The sequence below is a fragment of the Pseudopodoces humilis genome, chromosome 23 (genome assembly GCF_049639895.1).
Source record: "Pseudopodoces humilis isolate 2021_Gansu_Grassland_sample_001 chromosome 23, ASM4963989v1, whole genome shotgun sequence".
Classification (NCBI taxonomy): Eukaryota; Metazoa; Chordata; class Aves; order Passeriformes; family Paridae; genus Pseudopodoces; species Pseudopodoces humilis.
The window spans coordinates 7,116,862-7,130,832 of record NC_142222.1 but is presented as its reverse complement, the minus strand read 5'-3'; the positions used below and the strand labels follow the sequence as shown (position 1 = coordinate 7,130,832).

The following is a 13,971-nucleotide window of genomic DNA, read 5'->3' as shown; positions in this document are numbered from 1 at the left end:
TTTTGTAAGGATGTATTTTATTAATAAAATATAAACCTTTAGTTTTTCTACTACACCCCTTCGTGGTGTCTATGATTGCCCCAGGGCATGGTGTTTGCAGTGGTTTCTGAAGGGTTTATGCATATAGAGTAATCCCATCAGTGACGATTCCTTCAGAAACTGCCCTCCCATGCCGGGCCCCTGGGCCTCCTGCCACAAGCAGGGGCTGTTATCAGAGTTGTCGCTTGGGTTTCCTCCTCAGGCAGGCTGGCTGGCAGGGAGCACTGGCGCACTGCCGGCCATGGCGATCCACTGTCCTGTGCCAGCTCTGCCTCCACTACCCACGCCAGTCAGTGATGGCTGCTCAGAGAGACTTTCTCAGCAGCAGCCTCACAAACCAGCTCTTTGCACCCAGGAACTAAACTTCCCCTCTGTGCTAGAAGATTTGCACTACTCATCACATGCAGCTGCACATCATGGACTGTGCTCAAGCCCCACATCCCCGTGAGCAGACCCTGCCCTTTGCTGCTGGCCCTGGTCCATTCTCCAGGATACATCAACACTGACTTTCTGCATAGTTCCTCTCTGAATGTCTTTTTTACCTCCCTGGGGAAAACTGCACTTTGGTTGCTTTGAAAGTGGATCCCAACAGCCATGGAAAAGGCAGTGGAGAAGCTATAGGGCTGTAATGCTGCCAGAGGCTGCAGGAGCACTGCTCCGGACTCTCAGTGACACAAGAATGTGTGCCATAAACAGATGCAGGTGGTATCTGGTCATAAACTCAACAAACATTTCAAGCCACACCTTCAAGCCATACGTTCCCAGGGGGAGATCATTTGCTCTCAGCAGGATGCCTCAGCTTTCACAGGCAGGGTGGATTTTTGAAAGGTTATCCATGGTTAATTTTTCACCCTTTCATGTGTCAGAGGTGCCAGGTGCTTGTACCGAGGAGGCAGAGAAGGTAAGGGAAAGCTTCCTGGTCTCTGCAGGACTCGGTGCCTGTTCAATGGGGACTGGAGGATCCCCATTCCCCGGGGGTTCTCCTGCGGCATCCATGGAGACCCAAGCAGGTCCCATGCGGTGCCAGGGTGCAGCTCCCCAGCAAGCTGCCACCAGCAGAGGGGACTGCGAGACCATTTCACAGAAGCTGGGGAAAATCCAGTTCCAGAGACAGTGAAGCGAGAGTGTTCAGGAGACCTTTCACACCGGGTTAATCTGTGGTCAAAACAAAATAACAAACGCAAGGCTGCAGGTAGAGCTGTGGGATGTTTCTGCTTGCTTTCAATCTAATCTAAACTTTCAAGCTGCTTGTAATGCAAAGTCCCTATTCTTTTGTAGGAAGAATTAAAAGGCAGAATAAGAAATCAGGAAAAATGCAACTTGTAAATTATCCCCTCTAGTTGCTGTTCTAAACTTCTGAGCTGGGATCCCTAAAAGTCACAAGGCTGCTTTAAAAATCATGCAAGGTTTTATTTTCATCTCTTTAACTTGTTTTCTTTAAATACACAATCTTTAGGGATTTTTTTTTTTTTTCTTTTCATTCATCATTTCTGAAACCAGCAGAATGAGACATTGCAATTTTAATTCTTTCCCCTAAACAAGCTCCTTCTCAAAGCCAGGGGCCCCAGGCCCTGTGGCTCCCAGGTGGGTGCCAAACAGAGCGATGTCTGGCTGGAGGAGACTGAGCAAGTGTCGGATTTTAACATACATTGGTCCCCTGTGCTGTATGAAAAGGCAGGGAAAGCCCATGGCACTTGTTTCAGGCCTTCTTTTGCCAGAGAGGCTGGAGCTCAGGGATTGGAGACCAAGGAGGAAGGGCTGCTCTGTTCAGCCCCATAAGGAGCCTTCCTTGGCACAGACGCTCTGCTTCAGCACTGCAGCAGCTTCCAGCCCTCTCCCAGTGCCTTCCAGCTTGTCAAAACCCACACAGAGTGACTGAATGCAGGATAGGACACAACAGTTAAAAGCTAGAGCCTCACAAATAAAAATGTTGACAGGTTAAGACACCTGGTGTTGCAAGTCCCAGTGGGGAGATGGGGGTGACCAGCAGGATCATATTCCTGTCCTCTTGGTTTGATCTGATCTTGCTCTGAGGAGCAGGGGAGAATTTACTGTTCTTAGAATATCTTCTTTCTTTTGTGGCCAGAAAACAACTGCATTTCAAGCAGTTATGATGTAGCCAGTGTGTCCTGTTGCTCTCTGACCTCTGATGAGCAAGATGAAGTGTTAAAGAATCCCAAGGGATTTGGTCCTTGTGTCAAGACCCCTTCAATGACAGTGTGCTGTGTTGCTTCCCATTCATGCTTGAGGGTTGGGTTGTTTGTGGATTTTTTTTTAACTCCTTGTTTGATTGCATTTTGGTTTTTACACAGTTATTAACTAATAGAAAAATACTAATAGAAGATTAACTTTCAGCAATTTAAACACTATCCCAGAAAACACACAAGAAAGAATGTATGTTATCCAGCTAATCCCTAATCTTTACAATTAGCAGTAACAAGCCCTTGTGCATGATGGTGTCAGTACTCCAAATGTCTAACAGAGGACTCTCGCCTTGATCATGGGTGTTAGATGACAAAAGCAAACAATGAGTGCGGTGTGAATATTCCCATTTTGTAGAAACAGAAACCAAGATTCAAGCAAATAATTTTTGAACATGGATTTAAATGTAGTGAGAATTTTCTGCTTCTGACCAGCTTTTGTTATCTGTAAAGGCTACTAGGTTGGATCTTGTACAGATATATCTTTTCACTCCCTCAGGCAGGGTTATTTTGAAAAAAATTCAAGTAGCACAGATATTCCAGAAGAGCAATTACAAAAAACTTGTTTGGCAATAATTATGCTAGTTAGTGATTCTGCAGAGATGAGGAATTATATTTCAATCTCTGCAGAACTGGCAACATTTAATCATTATGTTTGTGCTCAATTCCCAGCACAATGAGACCCTGATTTCCACCTGGTGCTTCCAGACACTGTAACAAGGCAAATTAAAATGAGTAACACTCAAGAAGTAGATAATTCCTTTCCTGTGCAACCTCTCCTATCTTTAAGCCCACTCATTCTTTCTCTGGCACAGCAGACTCCGTTATTTTTAACCCAGTCCTCTTCTTAGGACATTCTTGGATTTTTCCCTAAAAAAGCACCCGCCTTTCTGGTTACACTAATTCCCTTTCTCTTTTGTTGTGGGAGCATGTTTTCAGTTAGATAAATCCTCTGGCTGACACACAGTGAAGGACTGGCAGGAACATGCATATCCTCCCAGCTCTGAAGGATGCTTTTATTTCCTTCTGTCCCACAGCTGGGCATTCTCAGGCCAGACTGTGCTGGGTGGCAAAAGGAGCTTCTTGGCCATTTGAGTGCTTGACATCTGCAGCTCAGCCAGCAGCCATTTTCCTGGGGACAGCGCAGTTGTTACAGCCCATTTTCACTGCTGCCAGCCCTGTATTAATTATGCCCTGCTATAATCTTTGGCTGTCTTTGGTGAAGTGCTCTCTCCTTCTGTTATTTGTTTCTAATTGCTTTATAGTCTTATTTTTGAAAGCGTAAAATTCAAAAGTGTCCAAATGAGTTCTGAATATAGCAACAGCCTGGTCACCTGATGGGCTCTTCAGCAGGGGTGAATCAGGAGTGCTCCAGTTAACAGGGCTCTGCCTGCCAGTACCAAGCATGGATCCTGCTCAGCTTTATGGCACCACTAAAAGGTTTCCTAAAAAATGATGGCTTTAAATCTTTTTTTATCTAAACATACCAGTGATATGCCTGGGGAAATGCAAGCTCTCCCCTCATGACAAGGACAGGTTAAATAAACACATTCCCAGTTCTTGCACCCAAAAAATGTGCAAAATCCGTTACCAACAAACCACACTCAATCATTATTTAACAGAAACATCAAAGACTTGTTTTAACATTGTTAACATTTAACATTGTTATAGCCATCGTGGTCTAAGCATCAGAGAGACATTGTCTGTGACTCTCTTTCCACTGGCCACAACTGCTCTGCAGTGTAATCACCTGTGTATGATGAAAAGGGAAGCTAAAGCACATTTGTTTTGGGTTTGTTTTTTTTTTTTCCTGGGAGAAATAGCACGTCCTGACTGAGCTGAGCCAATCAGGTTATTTCATTAAGCCAAGTGCTCACAGTCTTTGCCAGAGTTGATAATTTCAGGCCTTGATACTGGTGCTAAACTATGCTTCAGCCATCACTGGTGATTTAAACTGCTTGGTGCTAAAGGAGGCAGATCTTTAGAGAACAAATATCAGCACTTTCCAAACAGCCAACATCTTGTAAACATCTCAAAGCCAAATGAATCAGTCCAAATGACTTCTGAAACCGTTGCAAAACCTCCTCAGCAGTATTTAAAGCAAGAGGAGCAGGAGGCTGAAAGGTTCACTCATTGCTCAGGAGAAGCTGAGTTGGGCCTGCATTGGCAAGGCCCTGCTTGATTGAATTGAAAGCCTCTGTGAAACAGGTCAGTGTTTTGGCTTACATGTTACGGTCTTTCAGAGCATCTCTCATGCCCTGGAGCCACAGGAGCACAGTCCCTCCACAGGCACAGGCACATTCCTGGGTCATGGGTACATACTCCCAGGCATTAGAAGGAGGTTGGGGCTTTTACTCAAGCCTGGGAGGAGGCTTGTTCTTTTGTTCATGGGCTTGTCTCACTTTTCCTGAGAGTCCACCAAGGCAAACGCACAGCCCAGGAGCTCAGGCTGCCTTGAGATGATGTCTAATCAGTGTCCTTAACTAATACCCAGAGCTGCTGGAAAACAACAGCAGCTTTGGAAGCACACATTCAAAGAGATGAGGCTCTCTGCTGTGGTGTTAACAGTTGTAGAATCATTTTGGTTGGAAAAGACCTCTGAGATCATCAAGTCCAACCACAAACCTAACACTGTCACTAAACCATGTCCCTAAGTGCCACATCTACATGTCTTTGGTTATCCTAAAATGCAGCAGGCTCTGCCATCCTCTCTCTGGTTATCACACTGCTGTTCAGCGGTCGTTTCACTGAATGCATCAACTCTTTAGTAGTCAAGATTTGAACCACAGAACATTTCAATTCCGAGTGGTTTTGACTGAAAATTGGCAAAGAGAATGCACAAATATTTTAGATGGAAGTGAAAGGGGATTAGCACTGAATAAACCTGTTCATCTGTAGAGAGTTGCTCAGCTGCCTGTGACCAGCCAGGGTGACAAAGCACATTTCTGCAGGAAAAGTAAGACTTGGATGCACATAGCAAATAGCATAAGGCTATGGCTGACTATAATAAACATACCCCACAGAATGAGTAAATGAAAAAAATCATGCTCTTTGCTAGGCTTACAAGATGACTTTGCTGTTTTAATGAATAGTGCCTCTTAATTAACTTTTGATATTTCTCTCAACACAGTGACAAGAGGGGAAGCTTTTTTGAGATTAAAAAGTTGGTAGTAAACCACAAGATGCATTATTAATATGTTATTTTGAGTTATAAAACCCATGGTAAGGAATTAATTTGTTTCCAAAGCAAAGGATTATTTGAGACTCACTGGAAGGAGGCTCAGGCATTTCTATCTGCTTGTTGTCACAGCAGGAAGGAGCAGCAGTCTGCAGTGGGTTGAGTCAGGATGTGGATTTAATCCATTTAGCTCTCTGGCTAAATCCAAGATTCCTGGTGGGGACCCTGACTGTGAGTGGAGTCGCAGCAGAGACCACTGAGTCCTGCCATGAGTCACTCATCACAAAATCGACATCTTCACAAATCCCACTGCAAGCACTCCACTGCTGGGTGCAGTGGAACCCCTCGACCCAGGGGTACGGTCCACTACGAGTCAAGAAGGTAAAAAAAGAGTGTGAGGGAAAAATTAAAGCCAAAATATGAGTCAAACCAAAGAGGGCATCTGTTTGTAGGAGTTCCTTGAAGAACAGCAGTGGGATTAGTTGGTGTACATTTCTCCTCATTGCTGCAAGACTTGGAGAAGTGTTTATGGTCAGGGTTGGGTGTTACTACTCTAGAGACAGCCTGGCTGAGGGGATACGCATGTGCCGGGATCCTGAGGCTGTGTCCCTCAGCTGGGGTCGGCGGGCCCCCCACTCCCACCGTGTCAGTGCCACCTTCCCTGATCATATCTATTAGGGAGTAAGTAGGCAGAATTTCTTCGCGGAAATGGTGATTAGGCATTGGAAAGAGTTACCCAGGGATATGAGGGAATCATTTTCCCTGGAGGCGGCTCTCGGTGTTCTGTTCTGTCAGACAGGCTGGACTCGACGATCTCAGAGCTCTTTCCCAACTGAACTGACTCTGTGATTAGCAAGAAGCTCCGTGTTTTCACCCAAAAGCCCGCACCTCAGATGCGCTTCTGGCTGGACACCACACACGACCGAAAAAAGCTTCTTCTCTTTTTTTTTTCCCCTATTTTTTTTCTTGGTCTTTTTGCCCCAAACCCCAGCGCCCCCCCCCCACCTCCCTCACGGCCAGACGCGCGCGCGCCCCGGGAGGCGCGGCCGGCTCCAGCCAATGGGCGGCGCGGGCGGGGCGGGGAGGGGCGGGGCGAACGGCGGCGCCGCGGGGCGGGCGGGACCCGGCGGGAGCCGGCGGGAGCGGCGGCAGCGCCGGGCGCAGGTGAGCGGCGCCCGGGGACGGGGCCACCCCCGCCAGCCGACCCCTCACACTTCGCCCGCGGGGCTGGGGGGCCCTTGGTAACCAGCGACAAGTGGCGCGCAGTGTGTGTGTGTGGGGGGGACAGCCTGCGGGGACAGTGCCCGCCGCGGTGGAGGGGACGCGGGTGGGATCCGGGTGGACAAGGGCGGCCGCCGCATCCCCCGAGCTGCGGGAGCCGGGATGAGCCCGGCAGATGCGGCTCCAGAGGTGATGATTTTACCGAGCTCAAAAATAAATGGGGAAAAAAAAAAAATTCCTTCTGAAAGCTGGGATTTTGAGCAGCTTGACCATCTTGCCAGCCATCCCTCTTTTCTGGAGGCGGCAGAGAAGAAGGTAAGAAGTGCGGTGAGCTCCGTGCAGGTTTGTCACGGCTTCCTAGTCCTCCTTGCTGCCCTTGGGATTAGCCTGAGCTCCTGAAAGTTTGAGTTTTCTCGTGGGTCGGTGGCTTGGCCTGAGCTGTCCTGCCCTGGCCGTGTCTCGGAGCACGCACCTGGCAGCCAGGCTGGCGTGAGAGGGGCTTATCTTCCTCTGTGCTTACCTTGGCTCTGAGGGACAATAACCTGCAGCTCCCAAAGGCCTGTGTGCTGTGGGCAAGGAAAGCTGCTGATCCTGCAAAGATACCACTTTCTTCAGCTGCTCTGATGAAGGTAAAATTGCCATTCTGTTGTAGTTGTAACTTAATGGAAAAGGTTTTGTTTAATAGGAAACTGTTGCTTTTCTGTTTGAAGTAGTCTGCAATTCCACATTAAGCTTCCCACCATGTGTTAACTTCCTCCCTGTGAGGCATCTCTGGCAGCTTCAGTTTGTTCTGGAGTTTGACATGGGATGGCTTTGAAGTGTTGCTTTCAAAACTGGATAAGGCAAGCAGAGAGCTGCTATCTCAGTTGCTTGAAGAGAAAAACCAAAGCCAGTACTCCATGGGGTTGTGCTCCAACATGTCCTGAGCATGGTTTGCTGTGTGAGTCCTGTGCTTGGGCTGGGGTGCCTGGTGTGAATGGAATTAAACTCCAGGCAGAGCAATAAATTTGCTTTCCTGGTCTTGCTCCCCTGGCTTTTGCCTGAAGAAGGTCAGATCTTAGCAACCAGGAGCATAAGCACCAGGCTCTTATCATTCCAGCAAGGAGTTCAGGCATGTCATGGTTTGATATGGTCTGAAGGCTGGGCTTTAAGTCACAGTAGGTGCCAGGCCACCAGGTCCCATCAGATTTCTTTCTGAGAGAAGCTGTGTTCGCTGGCATGAAGTGCCTTCTGGCTGGAGCTGTCTCCAGCTATTTCTCCTTGAGTTTGGGATGATTCTTGTGGATTGGAGCAGGGTATGTGTGAGTGCTCCCAGGACAGCTCCTGGCTCGGGGAATGTGGGCAGAGCTGCCCATCCAGGTGCTTCTGGAATGCAGCTGTAGGGAACCTCACCTGTCCTGGCATTGCCTCAGAGAGCAGTGAGTTTCCCCATCACTCTGCACAGCCAGACGGTGCTGTACTTCTGCCATGGCTTTCAAAGCCTGTGCTGCTGCTCTGTGCTCTCTAATTAATGTGTTCATTAAGCCCTGAATGTCTTTGTCTGATACAATTAATTGTCCTTGTGCTAGCTAGAATTTCAAGGCACAGCTTTTCTTTTGCTGGGAAGAGGTTGTGGGATTTCTCTCCCCCTGTTAGGCTCTTGTGGGGTGACTGCAGTAGGAATGTCCTCAGCCTGCAGCAGAGGGGATGTCTGGAAGGATGGTGTCGCAGTGTTCTTTTTGCTGGAGCAAGAAGCACTACTTAGGCAGTGGTCATGACAAAAAACTTCTGTGGTTTAGACCATGGCTGGGTGTGAAGAGGTGGCACTGTGCTGTGTCATTGTGCTTCAGCCAAGCTCTGCTTACAGAGTACAGCATCTCTTTTTGCTGATATTTGTTCCCTGAAATTACTGAAGGATGTATTAACCTGGTATTTGTGCCACTTTCTGATGAACTGTGGGAAGAACAGTTCTGTCTGAAAGCCAATCTTCTCTTCAATGTCAATGCTGACCTTAGAAGAGCCTTTACAGGGTCATTGCTACCTAGGGACAGGGGAAGGAGAAACTTCTTTTGTAAGAGGCTTCAGGAAAAGGCTGAGATTGCTGGATGGCTTCTGGCAGGTTGGCTTTGGTCTCCGGAGGATGTGTCTGCCTGGCCAAGGGGCAGAGAGGCACCAGGCACACCAAGCTAATGGAGAAGGGATGTGTGTTGGTGAAGAGCTCAGTGTGAGGATTTTGTCAGTGCTGGAGCTGTGGAAGACAGTTTGGTAGGGTCTGAAATCAGTATGTGCAATTAGCATGCCTTGGGAAGATGCCTGGGGAGAGGATAGCCTTTAGTGCCCTAAAGTGCAGGTGCACTGCTGATGTTCAGCTGCTTAAAGCCCTGACAAATGCTGGGTGTAGGGAGAGATCTTCCTTGGTTCCAAGGCTCCTTTGGGACCTATGGGGATGCTGAGTTAAGCAACACAAGTAGGTGAAAGGTGGGAGGGAAATGGTTTATGTGAAATCAGCAGCAGAGCCCAGGTTTGGGCAGCATCAGGCTATAGTAGGAGCTCACCTGAGTGGGGAGGAGAATGGAGCAGGATTTTTGGGTGGGTTTTTATCTCTTACTTGGGGTGAGAGGAGACTTCTCCTGCACAGCCTCTGGCAGGTGCTTTCTGCTACTCAGCCCTGGCACTGCTGCAGCTTGGCAGGTGGAGAGGGAGGCTCAGGAAGCTGAGCCATCCCTTTGCTGAGAAAGAGCAAGGAAGCAAGTTACCCCTTCATCTTTGGGATGAAAGCAAGGCCTGAGCTGTCAGCATAAAAGCCAAGTACAGAGTTGGTATGAGATAAAATGTTATTGGCTTGTGTCTTAAACTGCAGCAAAGCAGACCCCTCTGAGGACAACCAGGTGTTCAGTAAACCTTGTGAAAATTCTTCCTGTCATGTCTTTGTCTTCATGGTTGCTCCTCTAATTTTCAGTATTTCTTTTTCCTTTTTTTTTGGAAGGGTGGTGCAGGATATCACTTGCTTTAAGAAGCAAACATCCAGCATGGAGGAAGGTGACCCAGTCACCAAAAATATGTGGTTCAAAAAGGAATGTGCATTTCTGGCTGTGAGAATGATTGAAGTGTGCAAAGCAGTTGTTGACAAAATACAGTCATCAAGGCAAGTCTGAAGATTGGTTAGGGATATTTGTGATGGATAAAGTATCAGGTACAGCCGGTAAACGAATGACAGCAAAAACTGCCATGTGGTTGAGCATGTCATTTTAATTAAGACAGTGGTCAAGCTTAGCATGGTTGGAGAAAAGTGTCTGAAACCTTCTAAAGAGAACAGATCCTAATAACTGATAAATTGGAGAAGGATACTCATCTGAAAGATGGTATGGTGGGAAGGAGCTACAGTGATTTTTGTCCATGTGTGGGAGGGTGGCTGTTGATTTGTGCTGGTGGGTGAGGTGTGAGTACATGTGTTCTGGCCCTTCAGAAACAGGGATGTTTCTCAGGCTTGTGTATTTGGCCACAGGTGGTGACTTTATGGATTGAGTCCTTAATCACAGACAAAAATTTTATAGACTGTGTCATTGATGCTAAGGTGCAGTCAAGGACTGCAGAACCTGCACTTCTAACTTGCTTAGGAATTTGCAGTCTGGATTTGTTGGTCACTTTTTCTACTTGTTTAAGTTTTTAGAAAGATTTTTGTGTTTTATTGCACTCTTCAGTTTTATTATACATTTTACATATTCATAACTATCTTATCTGTCAAGTACCTGACACTGGAGAAATTTTGTTTGTTGTTTTCAGGTGCTGGTGTCTCCGGATGGGGAAGTTCTGAAAGCCCAAACCCTTTTGAGGACGCAGCTTCTCGGTGCACTGAGGCTGGCAGCTGAAAGGGAGGGCTGTCCCATGGCAGCTGGGAGCTTCATATCCCACAAAGCTGCTGCTTTAGGGAGTGAACCTGGCCGAGTATGAAGCCTTGGATTTTATTTCTTGATGGCACCCAGTGCATGAGCTGAGTCATGCTTTGTGCATAAGGTGTGGTTTGTTGAGGACTTGTTTCTTTTGGGTTGCTGCCCTGGGAAGGCAGTATTTTTGGGTGAGTACTGCTGAGATAGTTGTAGTTCTTTTTGCTAGAATTTGTGTGGGATTAATTTAGGCTGCTTGTGTCTGGGATGATTTCAGTGTTTCTGCAGAGTGGTGGCTGTGAAATGTTGTGATGAATTCTTCAGTATTGTTCAGAGAGTTGATGGTGAAGTTGTTAGCTAGTTAACAGTGACTACTCTAATAATTCTGGTGTGAGTGTAAACAGCAAGGCTGTGATGTGCTGGAGCAGCACTTGAATATGTGTCTTTCTGAGATGCAGACACGCTTCTCCTTTTTCATTTTCCTATGCTGTAGTCTGCACAGCAGCTATGTGTATGCCTTGGACAAGCAGAAAAGCCATGGAAGTCCAGCTTTCCTTTCTGCTGGTACTGGTGCCGAGTGGCAACTGCTTCCCTGAGGGCAGTGGAGCCAAATTCATGGCCTCACTTTTTTTTGCTGCCTTCTGCAATTCCAGTGGTTTCCACTCACTCACAGCAGTGTAAGTGAGGACTATGGCCCATTCTTTTTGGAGCTGGGGTTTTGGTGGGAGTCATTGCTGCAGAGCAGAGATGGGGCAGAGGGGCCTGTATTAAGCACAGAGCTCTGTGCCAGGGTGGAAGAGAGCAGATCCCTGATGCCTTCAACTCCTGTGAAATATCCCACGAATATATTTGGGGTATGCTGATTGTTTTTCTCAGCCAAGTGACACTGATTTTATGACCTTGTGAGGACACAGCATTAAGTGCTGGGGAAACCCAGGCTAAATAACACTTTCTGAGGATGTTTTAGTGTTGTATTTGTGACTAAGGTGAATCAGTGGTACCAAGGGATGTGAGATCATCCTATGCTGGTGAGCTGGACTGTATTGCTGTGTGTGACAGTTCAGTGCTGTGCTGGAGCAGAGCTCCCAGTCAGGTGCTGCTCTTCTCCTCCTGGTGTTCCTCAGCTGTGCCTCTGCTGCCAAGGTTGGTCCCAATTTTGTTTTGCAGTCATGTGAGTGCAGCAGAGCTTCGACCACCCACTCCAGTTTGTCTTGGTTTTGTTTTGCTTTTGTAGAGTGTATTTATTAACTCAAAGACTATTTTGCTGTTATGAGACTTTATCATGGGTGCCTGTCTCTTCTTCCCCTCTCCCACTCCCAGCAGTAGTTCAGATTTCCATTCCATAGAACAGAAATGAGTCCTAAACCCCCAAAAGAGCTGCTGATGTTAGATTTGTACACAAATAACATGGGCACAGCCCTCTGAAGCTCACAGTTGGAGGCTGCCACATCTACAGTAGATAAAGCTGAAGGAATTGGGCAGCAGTAGCAAAAAAACAAGCCAGCACAGCTTCACAAGTAGTGTGTGCATGTGTGTACCTACCTGAGGCTGGCTCTAATTATCACAGCTCCCACGCTGTCCTGCTGTTGTGGCAAGCTCTGTCAAAGTTACTCTCAACCACCTCCTGCCTTTGTGCTTACTCACCATGGTACTGGCAACACACAGGGATTGCCAGAGCTTTTCTCCAGCCCCTGGACCTCCTCATGTGCTGGATGCAGCTGGTGGCCTTTGTCCGCTCTGCTGCTCTAATGTGGTCTCTTGGAGACAATTTGGGATGCTCAAAGGGACCCCTGCCTAGAAGAGGGTCTGTAGCTGTTGCCTCATGCTGGGTATCTGCTACCAGACCCTCCCTCTCCCTCATTCCAGCCCAGCCCATGGAGTCTTGACTGCTTGTGGACAAGAAGCTGAAAGATGTGTGAGCTGCATCCTCATTAGGAGCCTGGCAAGGCTGTGATCTGAGGATGAACCACAGCTCCACTGGGGAAGGAGGCTTCCTGCAGTGTGTGAGAAGCGATTGATGGTAGCATCAGAAAGAAAAAGGAGGAATTTGCCTCTCAATGAGTCAAGTGCTGCCTTGGGGAAGTGTATTCTGTTTCTTCAGAGCTTCCTCCCCTGTCTTTTGTCAGTGCTTACAGGTCAGTGTGGAAAAAGTGGGAGGGAAGGAGAGAGAGCTGGGTTTGGATACTGGTGATGTATAGAAGGTGGTAACCCTATGCCAAAGAAAGGAAACCCTTTCAAGGTACTTGAAAGACAGTAGGACTTGGTGCAGTGTTCCTATGACAAATTATTACAGGACACATGTGGAAGCCAACCATTTAAATGAGTCAAGTCTTAATTTTGACACTTCCTAACACCTGGTTTTGGAAATGCTGTCTGAGTAGTGTTTTTCTGGGATATTATTTGTGCTGGAACCAAGGGTTTGGGTCTGCTTGCTAATGGTGTGCCTGCTTCAAGTGGCAGTATGAGGACAGGAAATTTGTGTGCTGACCTCTCACTGATGGGGTGCTTTGATGCTGAAATCTGGATTGACCTTTCTGTAGCTGTCAGGCAGCTTGACTGACAAAGGTTAATGATATCTGAGGCTAGCAGGCATAGTGTAAAACAGACCTGAGATGAATCTTTTAGCCCTTCTGTGTCAGCACCTCATCCCCAGGCTGAAAGATGGGGCTGGAAAAGTGAAAGATGTTCAAATGCAGTTGTTAGGCCAATCCTTGCTGAGTGCAGGGGGAAAAGAATCGTGTCCCCTCAGAGCTGGGGTATGGGCTTACTTGCATCAGCAGGATGTGATTTGTTATAACAGTGAGAACAAAGTCCTCTGCCTCAGCTTGTCCTGTGGTAGTAGTGGGCATGAATTTCAGTGTTCTCAGCTGTGTTATTAATGTGCACTTCCAGGTTAGAGAGATCAGGCATCTCTTCCAGGGTGCTTCCACACTCTGATCAGGCTTCTGCTTTGTCCTTTTTCGTGCAGTTTGATGTGAGCAGTGCTTGTAATTTGCCTTGAAGAACGGTGAAAAGGCATGCTTTATTCATAGCAATTGCTGGGAGTCCATTCCTTAATGCCAGATAGATTGATTTAAGCCTGAATGCAGAATGGAACTGGTATTTTTTGTTAATTTTCAGAGTTTGCTGTTTCCAAGGAGCTGAAAAGTGTCTGTGTTACACCTGAATGCCACTGAATCTGTCTTCCATGCAGGGTGATTATCACAGATGCAAGAGGACAATATGAGATTGTCCCACCTGTGGGAACTGATTCTTCTGTGGCACATCCTCTCAGCCACCAAAGGAATGAAAGAGCAAAACCAATACAGCTTTCCTTGTGCTCATCCAAACATCTGCCTGCTTGCCTCATTGTTTATTGTATTAAGAGCATAAACTTCACAGCAGGGACCAGCATTTTCACTGTGCAGCATCAGGCCCAGGTGATAACAGTGTCTGAAGTGCCACAGTAATGGAAAATAAGCCTCCAGAT

The 13,971-nt window shown here is 47.2% G+C and overlaps 1 protein-coding gene across 4 annotated transcripts in view; it reads left to right on the top strand.

The window, feature by feature from the left end:
- The first annotated feature begins 6,512 nt into the window (after window positions 1–6,512).
- Window positions 6,513–13,971, top strand: part of CAMKK1 (calcium/calmodulin dependent protein kinase kinase 1) — a 75,158-nt gene continuing 67,699 nt past the window's right edge. For 2 of the 4 annotated variants that reach the window (XM_088066266.1, XM_088066271.1), the window contains exon 1: window positions 6,551–6,582. The gene's annotated coding sequence lies outside the window, so the exon portion shown is untranslated. Of the gene's footprint in view, window positions 6,583–6,876; window positions 6,955–13,971 lie in introns of those variants that run through there. The other 2 variants (XM_005525864.3, XM_088066270.1) reach the window with 2 other exon arrangements.